Genomic DNA, 11,869 nt, shown 5'->3' on the forward strand with positions numbered 1-11,869 from the left:
AGCCCACGAGCTGCAACTATTGAGCCTGCATGCCACAACTACTGAAGCCCGCACGCCTAGAGCCTGTGCTCCACAACAAAGAGAAGTCACTGCAATGAGAAGCCTGCACGCCGCAACTGGAGAAAGCCCGCATGCAGCAACGAACACCCAACACAGCCAAAAATAAATAAATTTTTAAAAAAAAAATCTTTCACGGGGCTTCCCTGGTGGCGCAGTGGTTGAGAATCTGCCTGCTAATGCAGGGGACACGGGTTCGAGCCCTGGTCTGGGAAGATCCCACATGCCGTGGAGCAACTGGCCCCGTGAGCCACAACTACTGAGCCTGCGCTTCTGGAGCCTGTGCTCCACAACAAGAGAGGCCGCGATAGTGAGAGGCCCGCGCACCGCGATGAAGAGTGGCCCCCGCTTGCCGCAACTAGAGAAAGCCCTCGCACAGAAACGAAGACCCAACACAGCCATAAATTAATTAATTAAATCCATGAAAAACACAACTATAGACAAGGTAGACGTAATATCTGTCTTAATAGAAATTAAAGACCAATATAAAAAAAAATGGTTCATGTCAGTTACATTGCATAATATACACTGAAAGACCATCACCTGTAAATCAAAAAAAAATTAATAAATGAAATATTCTCTACTTACATAACAGCCACTCAATACAGCAATTCCCTATCTATACAGTAACCTCAAATTACCCAGTTCATTGGCCCCAACATATTTGTAAAGGAAAATGCTTTGAAAATTTATTAACTAGAGTCAGAGACAATGTTCTTGGGAAAAAGTGCAAAATAACAACATACAAGATGTAATGTAGGGCTTCCCTGGTGGCGCAGTGGTTAAGCACCTGCCTGCCAATGCAGGGGACACAGGTTCGAGCCCTGGTCCGGGAAGCTCCCACATGCCGCGGAGCAACTAAGCCTGTGCACCACAACTATTGAGCCTGCACTCTAGAGCCCGCGTGCCACAACTACTGAGCCCGCGTGCCACAACTACTGAAGCCCGCGTGCCTAGAGCCCGTGCTCCACAACAAGAGAAGCCACTGCAATGAGAAGCCCGCGCACCACAACAAAGAGTAGTTGCTCACCACAACTAGAGAAAGCCCACACAAAGCAATGAAGGCCCAACGCAGCCAAAAATAAAGTAAATTTATTTTTTTAAAAAAAGAAAAAACAGCTTTACTCTCTTCACAAATTTCAAGTATATAGTAACACAGTATGATTAATTATAGTCAGCATGCTGCACATCAGCTCCTTAGAACGTCCTCATTTTACAACTGAAAGTCTGTACCTTTTGACCAACATCTCCCCATGTTCCACACCTCCCAGCCCCAGATAGCCACCATTCTACTCTCTGGTACTATGGGTTTGACTTTTTTTTAGATTCCACATATAAGCTAGATCATACAATACTTGTCTTTCTCTGTCTGGCTTAATTCACTTAGCATAATGTTTTCTACGTTCATCCATATTGTCCTAAGTGGCAAAACTCTCCTTCGTTTTTATGGCTGAATAATATGTCATTACATATATATATGTGTGTGTGTATGTGACCAACCTGGGTCCTTGGGCTCTTTAATCAATAGAAACTGGTAGGAGGCCGTAGGAGAAATTCAGGCAAGGCTTTACTGGGACTCATGCTGCAGTAAGAGGGAGTGAAAACAAGAAGTAGGTGCCCTTGCTCACTCCCCAAGACGGGGGGCACGGGGACGGGCACCGAGCTAGTCCTTTAAATGGGGTGACGGTAGGGGCGGAGTAGGAGAAGATCGGCGGGTCCGCTTAGGTAGCCTGCCCACCCCCTTGGTGGTGCTGTGTGCAGGGATCATGCACCGTACCCTGCTTTTGCTTCGGCACCTCAGAAATAGCAGCTGGTCTGTGGCCTTCTTGTATCTTATTGTTCACTATTGCCTAGACTGCACATGTGTGCAGTTATTTTTAGTCCCTTATAGTTTCTTTGTATCCAGGTGCAAGCACTGCAGCAAAGGGCTCCAGGTCCCAGGCTATCTCATATATACATGTATCATGTTTTCATTACCTACTCATCTGTCAACAGACATTTAGGTTGTTTCCACATCTTGGCTGTTGTGAATAATGTAGTATTGCTCATAAGAGTGCAGGTAACTCCTTCAAAATACTGATTTTGCTTCCTTTGTATACACCATCAGAAGTGGGATTGGGGACTTCCCTGGTGGTCCAGTGGTTAAGAATCTGCCTTCCAATGCAGGGGGCGCGGGTTCAATCCCTGGTGGGGGAACTAAGATCCCACATGCCACAGGGCAACTAAGCCCACGCGCCACAACTACAGAGCCCACGCGCTCTGGAGCCCATGCACCACAGCTAGAGAGAAGCCCAGATGCCACAACAAAAGATCCTGCATGCCTCAACTAAGACCTGATGCAGCCAAATAAATAAATAAATATTAAAAAAAAAAAAGAAGAAGTGGGATTGCTAGATCGTATGCCTGTTCTATTTTTAATTTTTGAGGAACCTCCATACTGTTTTCCATAAAGCTGTACAACTTACATTCCCACAAACAGTTCACGAGTTACCCTTTATCGGTATGCGCGCGTGTGTGTGGGCACGCGTGTGCACGCACACACACGTTTTGGAAAGACATGGAGAGAACAGTAGAGTAACCTCACTGCATTGGCAGCAAGAAAGCAGCAGTTGCATCATCTCCAAAATAAGCCTTTGTACTGCAGGTTGCTGTGGTGTTGATGGCCCTCTGATTCTTGGAATAATCTTTTCCTATATCCTAAGATTTTATGGCCCCTCCCTAATGAAGTCCTTCTGCCATCAAAGCTTAGGACCAACCATTTCCCTTCTAGGCTGAAAGAAACTTACAAACTTTCATCTGGTCCAGCACACTCCCCAGACACCCAGTAATAATCAACCCATCCTGCTCTGCAATCCCAAAAAAGATTCCAAGCCCTAACGACTCATGCATTCATGATGGAATAATACACATGAAGACACCCAAGCACCAACTAGACCCAAGACATCTTCTTTTCATTCAGTGACCCCAGCCAGCCCAGACACCGCCACCTACAAAATCTAATAATAAAAGACAGATGCATATGCTGATGCACGTGCCCTAATGAGACTTCAACATCTTCCAAGGAAACACTTGGAAGTTATCTTTTCTTTACCTTCCAAATGCATCTGAAGCTTTCTTCACTAGCAATTCAAAATAACAGAAAATACCAAAGGTAACCCACAAAGTGACCTCTGGGGTTTTCCCTATAATTATTCCACGAGTTGCATAATGATTCTTGCCCTCCCAAAAAACCCCACAAAATTCACTTTGTGGAGTGGATGTTGTGGGGAACCTTCTGGATCCACCCCCCCCAGGACCAGTGCATTCATCCTCCTGCACCCAGAGCTCCCTGTGGGCTCAGCTCAGGCCTTGGTTCTAAGGACACTGAAGGATGACATTCTTTTTCCTAATGCTACTTCCTTCATTCCTCTTCAGGTGTGCCCACGAGTTCTCCAATTAAAACCACGCATGCAAATCTCAGTCACAGTATCTGTGTCCCAGGGAAACTGAGCTAAGGCACTATGGCCCCTCCCACCATTCCATGCAGCCTACAATTAGCCATGACCCCACTTCCAGGTCCTCCAGCCAGGACTGAGACATCCCTTCTCTTTCCTTTTCTTTTTTGGCCGCACCGCATGGCTTGTGGGATTTTAGTTCCCAGACCAGGGATTGAACCCCAGGGATCGAACCCCGGCCCTCGGCAGTGAGAGTGTGGAGTCCCAACCACTGGACAGCCAGGGAATTCCCGAGACATGCCTTTTCAACAGATCCACACACCCCGTGATCCCACAACTACGCTTGGGACACATACACACCACTCACTGGGCTCATCTAGAGGCCCACCTTGCTGCCATATCCCTCCTGCAGCCCCCTACGGGCTCCCCTCCACTTTTCCCCATTTTTCTACCTCTCCTCCATGCATGACTGAGCAACAGGGCTAAAAAGCACAGGGACCACCGGGCACCGCATCACAACAGAAATGCACACGAGCTGCCGGCCAAAGGCCAATGGGCATTCAGTATGCAGATCAAGAAGATGGCCCTCCTGGGAAAACCTGCCAGCCACTGGGGACATCACAGAGTCGAGCTTTAAAGGCCCTTGAGGTTTGGCGGGATTGAGTTCAGTGAAGAAGTCCCAAAGAGAGAGAGCGCCCAATCTCACTGCCTCCTGTTCTCCCCACTCACATCTAATTGGAAGATACCCTAACTCTTAAGGGGTGGCCTCCTCCATGCCCCCTTAGGTTACTGATCTCCTGGCCACTCTTACCACAGTGAAATCACGGTCCCCCACTCTGAGTAGATTAATTGCTGGAAGGCAAAGCTCCTGTCCAAGATGGCAACTGGTCGCTGGATGTATAGAGCTTAGAAGACCTGGGGGCTATAGCAGATGAGTGACACAACAGACTAAACATGGGGACAACTCAAGACACTGCATGAGGGCACCGGTTCCATAGGGCTTTTTAGGACTCCCTACATCTTTTTGCTTTTGAGCAATTAAGTAGCCAAATGGGATAAGGATGAATTGAGAGTTGAAATCTCCAGAACAAACAAGGGAAACATCCTCATCACCCACCCTTTCCCTTGGTCTCCCCTGAGGATTATTCAGCCCAACCCACAGCCCCTGCATCTAAACACATCCCCACAGTGAGATGAGGCCATCATCCTGAGAAGAAAAGGAATATGGTGCACCCTACAAAGAAGGGAAACTGGGAAAGACTCCAAATAATCAATGGAGAAGGGCATTTCTGATGAGGGCGATTAATATAGAGGCAATAAAACCTGGTTAATGTAACAGAGATTGTCAGGAGGGGATGGGGAGATATCTCTGGCCTAGACCTGAAGGAACAGAAAAGGCAAGAGCCATGGTGATTTAATGACAAAAGGTAAGAGCGGGAACTAAGAGCCAAGACAGAAAAGGTTTTGGTGTTTGTGAATGAAGAAAAAGTAAACGTGACCAGGGCAGAGAGAACCATGAGAAAAGGTTAAGCTCCCAGGATGAGGCTGGAGCAGGGCCCTGAGGACGACACAGAGCTGTGTAGCCACCGTGAGGAGTCGGGATTTTGCCCTGAAGACATATGGAAGCCAGTGGAGGTCTGAGTGCCAGAAGTGACAAACCCTCCCTTCCCATTTATCCTTATTCATGGGAAGACACCTGATGATGGTCTCTCTGACTTGGAGCCTATGTTCCTGCCTCCATCCTACTGTTTTTTTTTTTTAGTTTTTCATTTTGGGAGGCCTGGGACCCACTTAATATTCTAATTACAAGCGGACACTCCCTCCATGAAGAACCGCCACACACAGACACATGCGCAATCTGGCCAATCATTTCAGGGGTCAGCGTTGCTCAGCCTCAGAGTTTCTGGTCTAGTCTCTCATCTCCATGTTACAAGCGGGCTCCCTGAGGCCCAGACGGGAGACATTTCTGAGAAGGTCTGAGTTGAGTGAACAGAAGTGGTTGTACTTGAATTCTGAAGTGGGAGGCTGATGGCCCAGTGGGCAGAGTTTGTCCTCATCGCCTGTCCCATTTAACACCAGGACCATCTTTCTTGTTCCTGAGCAAAGGAAACTTCTCTTTCAAGGTCTGATCACGATACTAAGCATGTAATTCTTTGCAGAAAAATCACAGTAAAATAATTTTGCAAAAACATAGCTACTGGCGCGGAAAACACTGTAAGGGGACAGCTTACAAATAAGCTGTGAGCAAACTTCTTCATCATGAATAGAGCGGCTGTGGGAATTGGCTGTGGGAATTCCCTGGTGGTCCTGTGCTTAGGACTCTGCACTCTCACTGCTGTGGGCCCGGGTTTGATCCCTGGTCAGGGAACTAAGATCCCACAAGCCACGCAGCAATCAATCAATCAATAGAGGGGCTCTGTTGGAAGAAGGTTCCAAGTCAATCCAACCCATGCTTCATCATTTGCAGAGAACAGACAAGAGGGACCTGAGGGAAACTTCATCATATCATCTCATAGATCACTATTTTACCAGATCACATAAAAGAGAAGAAAATGAAATACCTGGTTAAATTAGGTTGTGACTGTTAATATAAAAGATCATTGACATCCTTACCAAGTAGTCATCAAAATAGTCTAAAATTATTTACTAGTTACCAAAATACATTTCCAAGATACAACATAAAGAGGAGACAGCAAACAGGCCTCAAATAAATTAAAACAAGCAAAGAGAATCAGCCTGTTAAAATTTTTTTCATGTAAAGAATTCTGGGGCAAAGTGAAAAAAAATTTTGAGAATAGAGCATATTTAGAAAAGAATGACGTGAATTAATTATAGGAGACCACCAAATCTTATTTCAGAAGTGAATAATTATTTACAGGAAAGTAGATATTGAATGAACTAATTTTTATCTCAAACTACAAAAAGAACTAAATGTAAAGAAAGGAGAAAGAAAAAAGTAAAAGCATTACCAAAAACACCCCACGTTTAATGTTCCTTTAAAAAGGCACTGTGGGGCTTCCCTGGTGGTGCAGTGGTTGAGAATCTGCCTGCCAACGCAGGGGACATGGGTTCGGGCCCTGGTCTGGGAAGATCCCACATGCCGCGGAGCAACTAAGCCCGTGAGCCACAACTACTGAGCCTGCGCGGCTGGAGCCTGTGCTCCGCAACAAGAGAGGCCGCGATAGTGAGAGGCCCGCGCACCGCGATGAAGAGTGGCCCCTGCTTGCCGCAACTGGAGAAAGCCCTCGCGCAGAAACGAAGACCCAACACAGCCATAAATAAGTTAATTAATTGATAATAAAAAAAAAAGGCACTGTGTAGTGACAGAGTCAGTCTTTCCTGTCCCACTTCTCTCCCCACCATTCACCCACCCACCTCTACCTCATGCCAGGAAAATGGAAGGGGGTGACCTACAACTGTCTGGGTCAAGTCACTGCGCCTTGGCCGAACAGGAACTGCAAATGAAAGTTATCTTCTCATACAAGTAATTACAAAATACTCGAACCTTTCCGTTTTGGCAGTTCTCAACCTCATCTGTCTAATTTAAGCAAATAAATTTTAAATTCATTAGATTCTAAAGCTACAAATCAGCGTATCACAACATAATCATTCATATCCAAACAACTCACCGCCCATCTGGACCCAGTTTCTCGCCTCTACCTGCACTACTCTGTTTCCATTTCCTTGTTTACCTGTCTCCCTAGTTCATCTCGGTCTCTGTCTCTCATTCTCTTCCCCTCCGCTCTCCTGCCGTTCCTGCCCTCCTCTCCATTTCCTCCCTCACACCTGTCCCACCCCCACTCTGTGACCTGTTCCCCCTCTCGATGCTCCTTCTCTCCAACCTCTCTGACTGCCCTAAACCTCCATGTATTTCAGCCTCTCTCTTCCCCCACCTCTGCTCCCTCTCTGCCCGGCCCGTTACACCCCTTCTGTCCCTGTTACACGCCCTTCCTCCCAACTCTCTGGCACCCCCAAGTGGCTGTGCTTCCTTCCTGCTCGCTTTCTTTCTCAGCCTCTTCAATCAGTAGTTTTCCTCTTTCTCTCCCAGCACCAGGTTGCTCTGTAGACCAAGGTTCCAACTCTTATCCTCTTCGCCCACTCTCTGTGTGAAGTGCCTCACCATTGGGCCCTCTCTCCTACCGCTGATTTACAGCCCCTCTCCCTATTTTGCTCACCTTCGTCTATCTCCCTGCAGATCCCACTTCTATAAACTTGTTTTATTCACCTGCTTTCACAGGTTACCGTCTTTCAAGTTGCTGTTTCCAAGTCCATCGGCCCATCGTCTGTGTTTCCATCGGTTCTCCCTCATTCTTTTCTCATCTCAGTTTTTCTATTTCTCTCTCAGTCGCTTTCCGTCTCTGCTTCTCCTGATGCCCCTCGCCCACGTATTTACAGGGATGGCGACTGAATAAGATAGCCGCCCACCGCCAGAGAGCATTTTCCATCCGGTGGAATTTGAGACAGAGGAACACTGGGTGTCACACGGCTGGCCCAGGTCACCTATGCGGGGTGAGGGGAAGGGCTGCCGAGGAAGGGGAGGCCGGGGGAGCCGAAGGACCGGCCTGAGGAGACGCGAGGACAGAGGGGCTGGGAGGGAGGGAGGGGGTCTCAGGAGAGGGGCGGGCTCTGCAGAACCCCAGGACCGGGGAGAGGACGCGGCCTGTCCGGGAGCGGGGCGGCCGGCGCTGCCCTCCAGGGGCCGAGGGGGCGAGGCTGGGGGGCGCGAATCCACCTCGCGGAAGGGGACGTTACATGGAGGGGGAGGGAGTAAAGGGTTTTATGGAGGAAAACGACCCTAAAGGCGGTGTCTACGGGAACCAAAGGTCGAAAATCTAAAGGCAGGGACCAGCCTCAGAGCAATTTCAAACCCAAAGGAAAACACAGCCGACCTGTAACGGCGACGTCTGGGTTTACTGTGGCGCAAGCGCAGGTGCGGGGATTTAAGATCCGTAGTGACACCGAGACCCTGAGGATGGAGTATGGGGGAGCCGCGCAGCACAGATTTACACTAGAAAACAGAAACGCCCTGCCGTGTGACCTCCACTCCCTGCCCCCTGCTTCTGGTTCCGTAAGAAACTGCGCCCGCGGGGTTAGAGGCGGGGCTTCCAGGATGGGGGGGGGCCTGGGCGGGGCGCTAGCGGTGAGGGGCGGGGCGTGGAGAGCCCGGGTCTGCGCAGGGACCCGGAGAGATCGGTCAGGGGGCGGGGCCTGCACGCCACCCACCTGGCTCTGAAGACGTCTTTTTCGGGTTCAGAAATGCTCAAATGTCTTTTGTTCCTTTGTGCAGCAGAGTTCCTCTCTGCTTCAAGTTACTGTCTGCAACGGTTTTAAGGCAAAAGTTTACAGTTGTGTGAAACACTTACGTCGGAAACTGAGATCTTTTCCTCTTGACAAGTTGAAAACGGTTTAAGTCAAAAGCTGTTTTTGCCAGCGGGTGGCTACAAGTCCTGCTAGTGAGGCTGAAGCAATTCAGCGGTCTGGGAACTCGGGTCTTGGGAGTTCTATGTGAGAAGGTGGTTGGATCCAGGAACATTTCCTGCAATTAAATTTAAGCAGTTTAAGTAAACAAGAAGTAGAGTTCTCTCTGCATTACAGACTAGAATGTGAAATACAAAACTCTCCCTGGGTAGAATGGGCCATTTCATACTGACACCGTACAGTACAGGTTTTTCTGTCTATTCCCCACTCACTCAGGAGGCCAAACTCAGCACTGCTCAGTTGCAGACTCATAGGGACAAGACCTGGGGTCTGAGACTGGAGGACTAAGGCATTTGATAATTTAGCACACTAACCATTGCTTTAAAAAGAGCAATGCATTTTGGGAATTTCCTGGCAGTCCAGTGGCTAGGACTCCACCTTCTCACTGCCGAGGGCCGGGGTTTGATCCTGGTGGGGGAACTAGGATCTTACAAGCCGCCCGGTGCGGCAAAAAAATGAGTAACACATTTCATTATTTTTTTAAAATAAATTTACTTTTGGCAGCTTTGGGTCTTCGTTGCTGTGCACGGGCTTTCTCTAGTTGCAGCGAGAGGGGACTACTCTTCTTTGCGGTGCGCGGGCTTCTCATTCCGGTGGCTTCTCTTGTTGCGGAGCACAGGCTCTAGGCGCACAGGCTTCAGTAGTTGCAGCGCACAGGCTTCAGTATTTGCAGCACGCAGGCTCAGTAGTTGTGGCGCACAGGCTTAGTTGATCCGCGGCATGTGGGATCTTTCCCGACCACGGATCGAACCCGTGTCCCCTCTGTTGGCAGGCGGATTCTTAACCACTACACCACCAGGGAAATCCCAACAATACGTTTTAAAACATTGTTATACATTGCATTTTATTTTTTGCTGAAGTGTTTTGACTTTTTAAAACCAGCACCTCCCTCCCCCAATTTTGAGATATAACTGACATAGATAGAGTTTAAGGCGTACAGCATAATGGTCTGACTTACATATATTGTGAAATGATAACTCCATCATCTCATATAGATACAATAAAAAGAGAAAAGAAAAAATTTCCTTTTAATGAGAACTGCCTTCTTTTTGGCTGCACACAGGCAGCATGTGGGATCTCAGTTCCCCGACCAGGGATGAACCCGCGCCCCCTGCACTGGAAGCCCCGAGTCTTAGCCACTGGACCACCAGGGAAGTCCCTGCATTCTTCTTTAAAACAGTTTTTCTGTTCCACACTGGTGAATTACCTTCAAATACCTTTGAGAAAAAGTTGTTTACATCATAATATACTTCAGTCAATAATTCCTAAACATAATGTAACTTCAGATTACTATATGTTCATTTGAGGGTAATTAGGTAGTTGACTTTTATTTAAAAATTATATTTTCTCTCTTTTCTTTGTTCTCTATTTCTGAAAGCTGTGTCAGATGTGGATAACAAAGCAGCCGGTAAAATATAAGGTCTTGAGAAGACACTGGAATTTACTTTCACCAAAATTATCATCAATTTTGCAATATTTCTAAATATTTCTATGTGTATTAACTGATTGAACTAAAGTCCTAAAGGAAGTCTTTCTTCATAGTGCACCTACTGTGTACCTGACATTGTCTTATGTGCATTTTCATGTTACAAAAGTCTCAAAATAATCCATTGATTTATGTATTCCTTGGTGTAAGACAGGGAAAAAATGTAAATTAAACATTAAATCTGGGTCACAAAATGTGGATGGAAAAAATAATGCTGAGGAAAAATTGTACTAAAAAAACAAAAGGGCTTCCCTGGTGGCGCAGTGGTTGAGAGTCTGCCTGCTAATGCAGGGGACACGGGTTCGAGCCCTGGTCTGGGAAGATCCCACATGCCACGGAGCGGCTGGGCCCGTGAGCCACAACTACTGAGCCTGCGCGTCTGGAGCCTGTGCCCCGCAACGGGAGGGGCCGCGATAGTGAAAGGCCCGCGCACCGCGATGAAGAGCGGTCCCCGCACCGCGATGAAGAGTGGCCCCCACTTGCCGCAACTAGAGAAAGCCCTCGCACGAACCGAAGACCCAGCACAGCCAAAAATAAATAAATAAATAAAAATTAAAAAAAAGTAGCTATAAAAAAACAAAAGAGGACTTCCCTGATGGCACAGTGGTTAAGAATCCACCTGCCATGGGTTCGAGCCCTGGTCCGGGAAGATCCCACATGCCACGGAGCAACTAAGCCCGTGTGCCACAACTACTGAGCCTGTGCTCTAGAGCCCGCGAGCCACAACTACTGAGCCCATGTGCCACAACTACTGAAGCCCGCGTGCCTAGAGCCCGTGCTCCGCAACAGGAGAAGCCACTGCAATGAGAAGCCCACGCACTGCAACGAAGAGTAGACCCCGCTTGCCGCAACTAGAGAAAGCCCGCATGCAGCAACGAAGACCCAACGCAGCCAAAATTAAATTTTTTTAAAAAAAGGAATTTTACTATAGCTGACAATGAATCATGCAGCGTATTACTTAATACTATAATTTGAAATCAACATTTTAACATCCTATGGAAAGCTGATCTTCTATTAAAATTATTTAGTACTTATTACCCAATAAGTATTTCCAAACATTAATGTTCATTAGGCTAGTGTAAAAATATCTTAGGCAATTTATCTAAATAGTAATTTACTAGCATCTTCAACAACCATATTGCACAATGGAACCTATGTGTACAGCAGGAAAAGGAGTGTAATAAATTCATAGCATAAACTAAAGTGTGGTCTTTCCCAACCAAGAAATCAGAAGTGTCAGGAGTAAACATTCAATGTTTTGTTAAACAGTCTGACTGCATTTTTTTGATATCTGACTACTGACACCTTGAGAGTTTCAAAACAACCTCTTCCTATGCTGCCTATCTGGGCAGGCTGATAAAAAAAGCTAAGGGCTCATTCTTTTGATACCAACTGGAAGTTCACCATAAGCAGG

Source organism: Balaenoptera ricei, chromosome 19 (genome assembly GCF_028023285.1).
Source record: "Balaenoptera ricei isolate mBalRic1 chromosome 19, mBalRic1.hap2, whole genome shotgun sequence".
Classification (NCBI taxonomy): domain Eukaryota; kingdom Metazoa; phylum Chordata; class Mammalia; order Artiodactyla; family Balaenopteridae; genus Balaenoptera; species Balaenoptera ricei.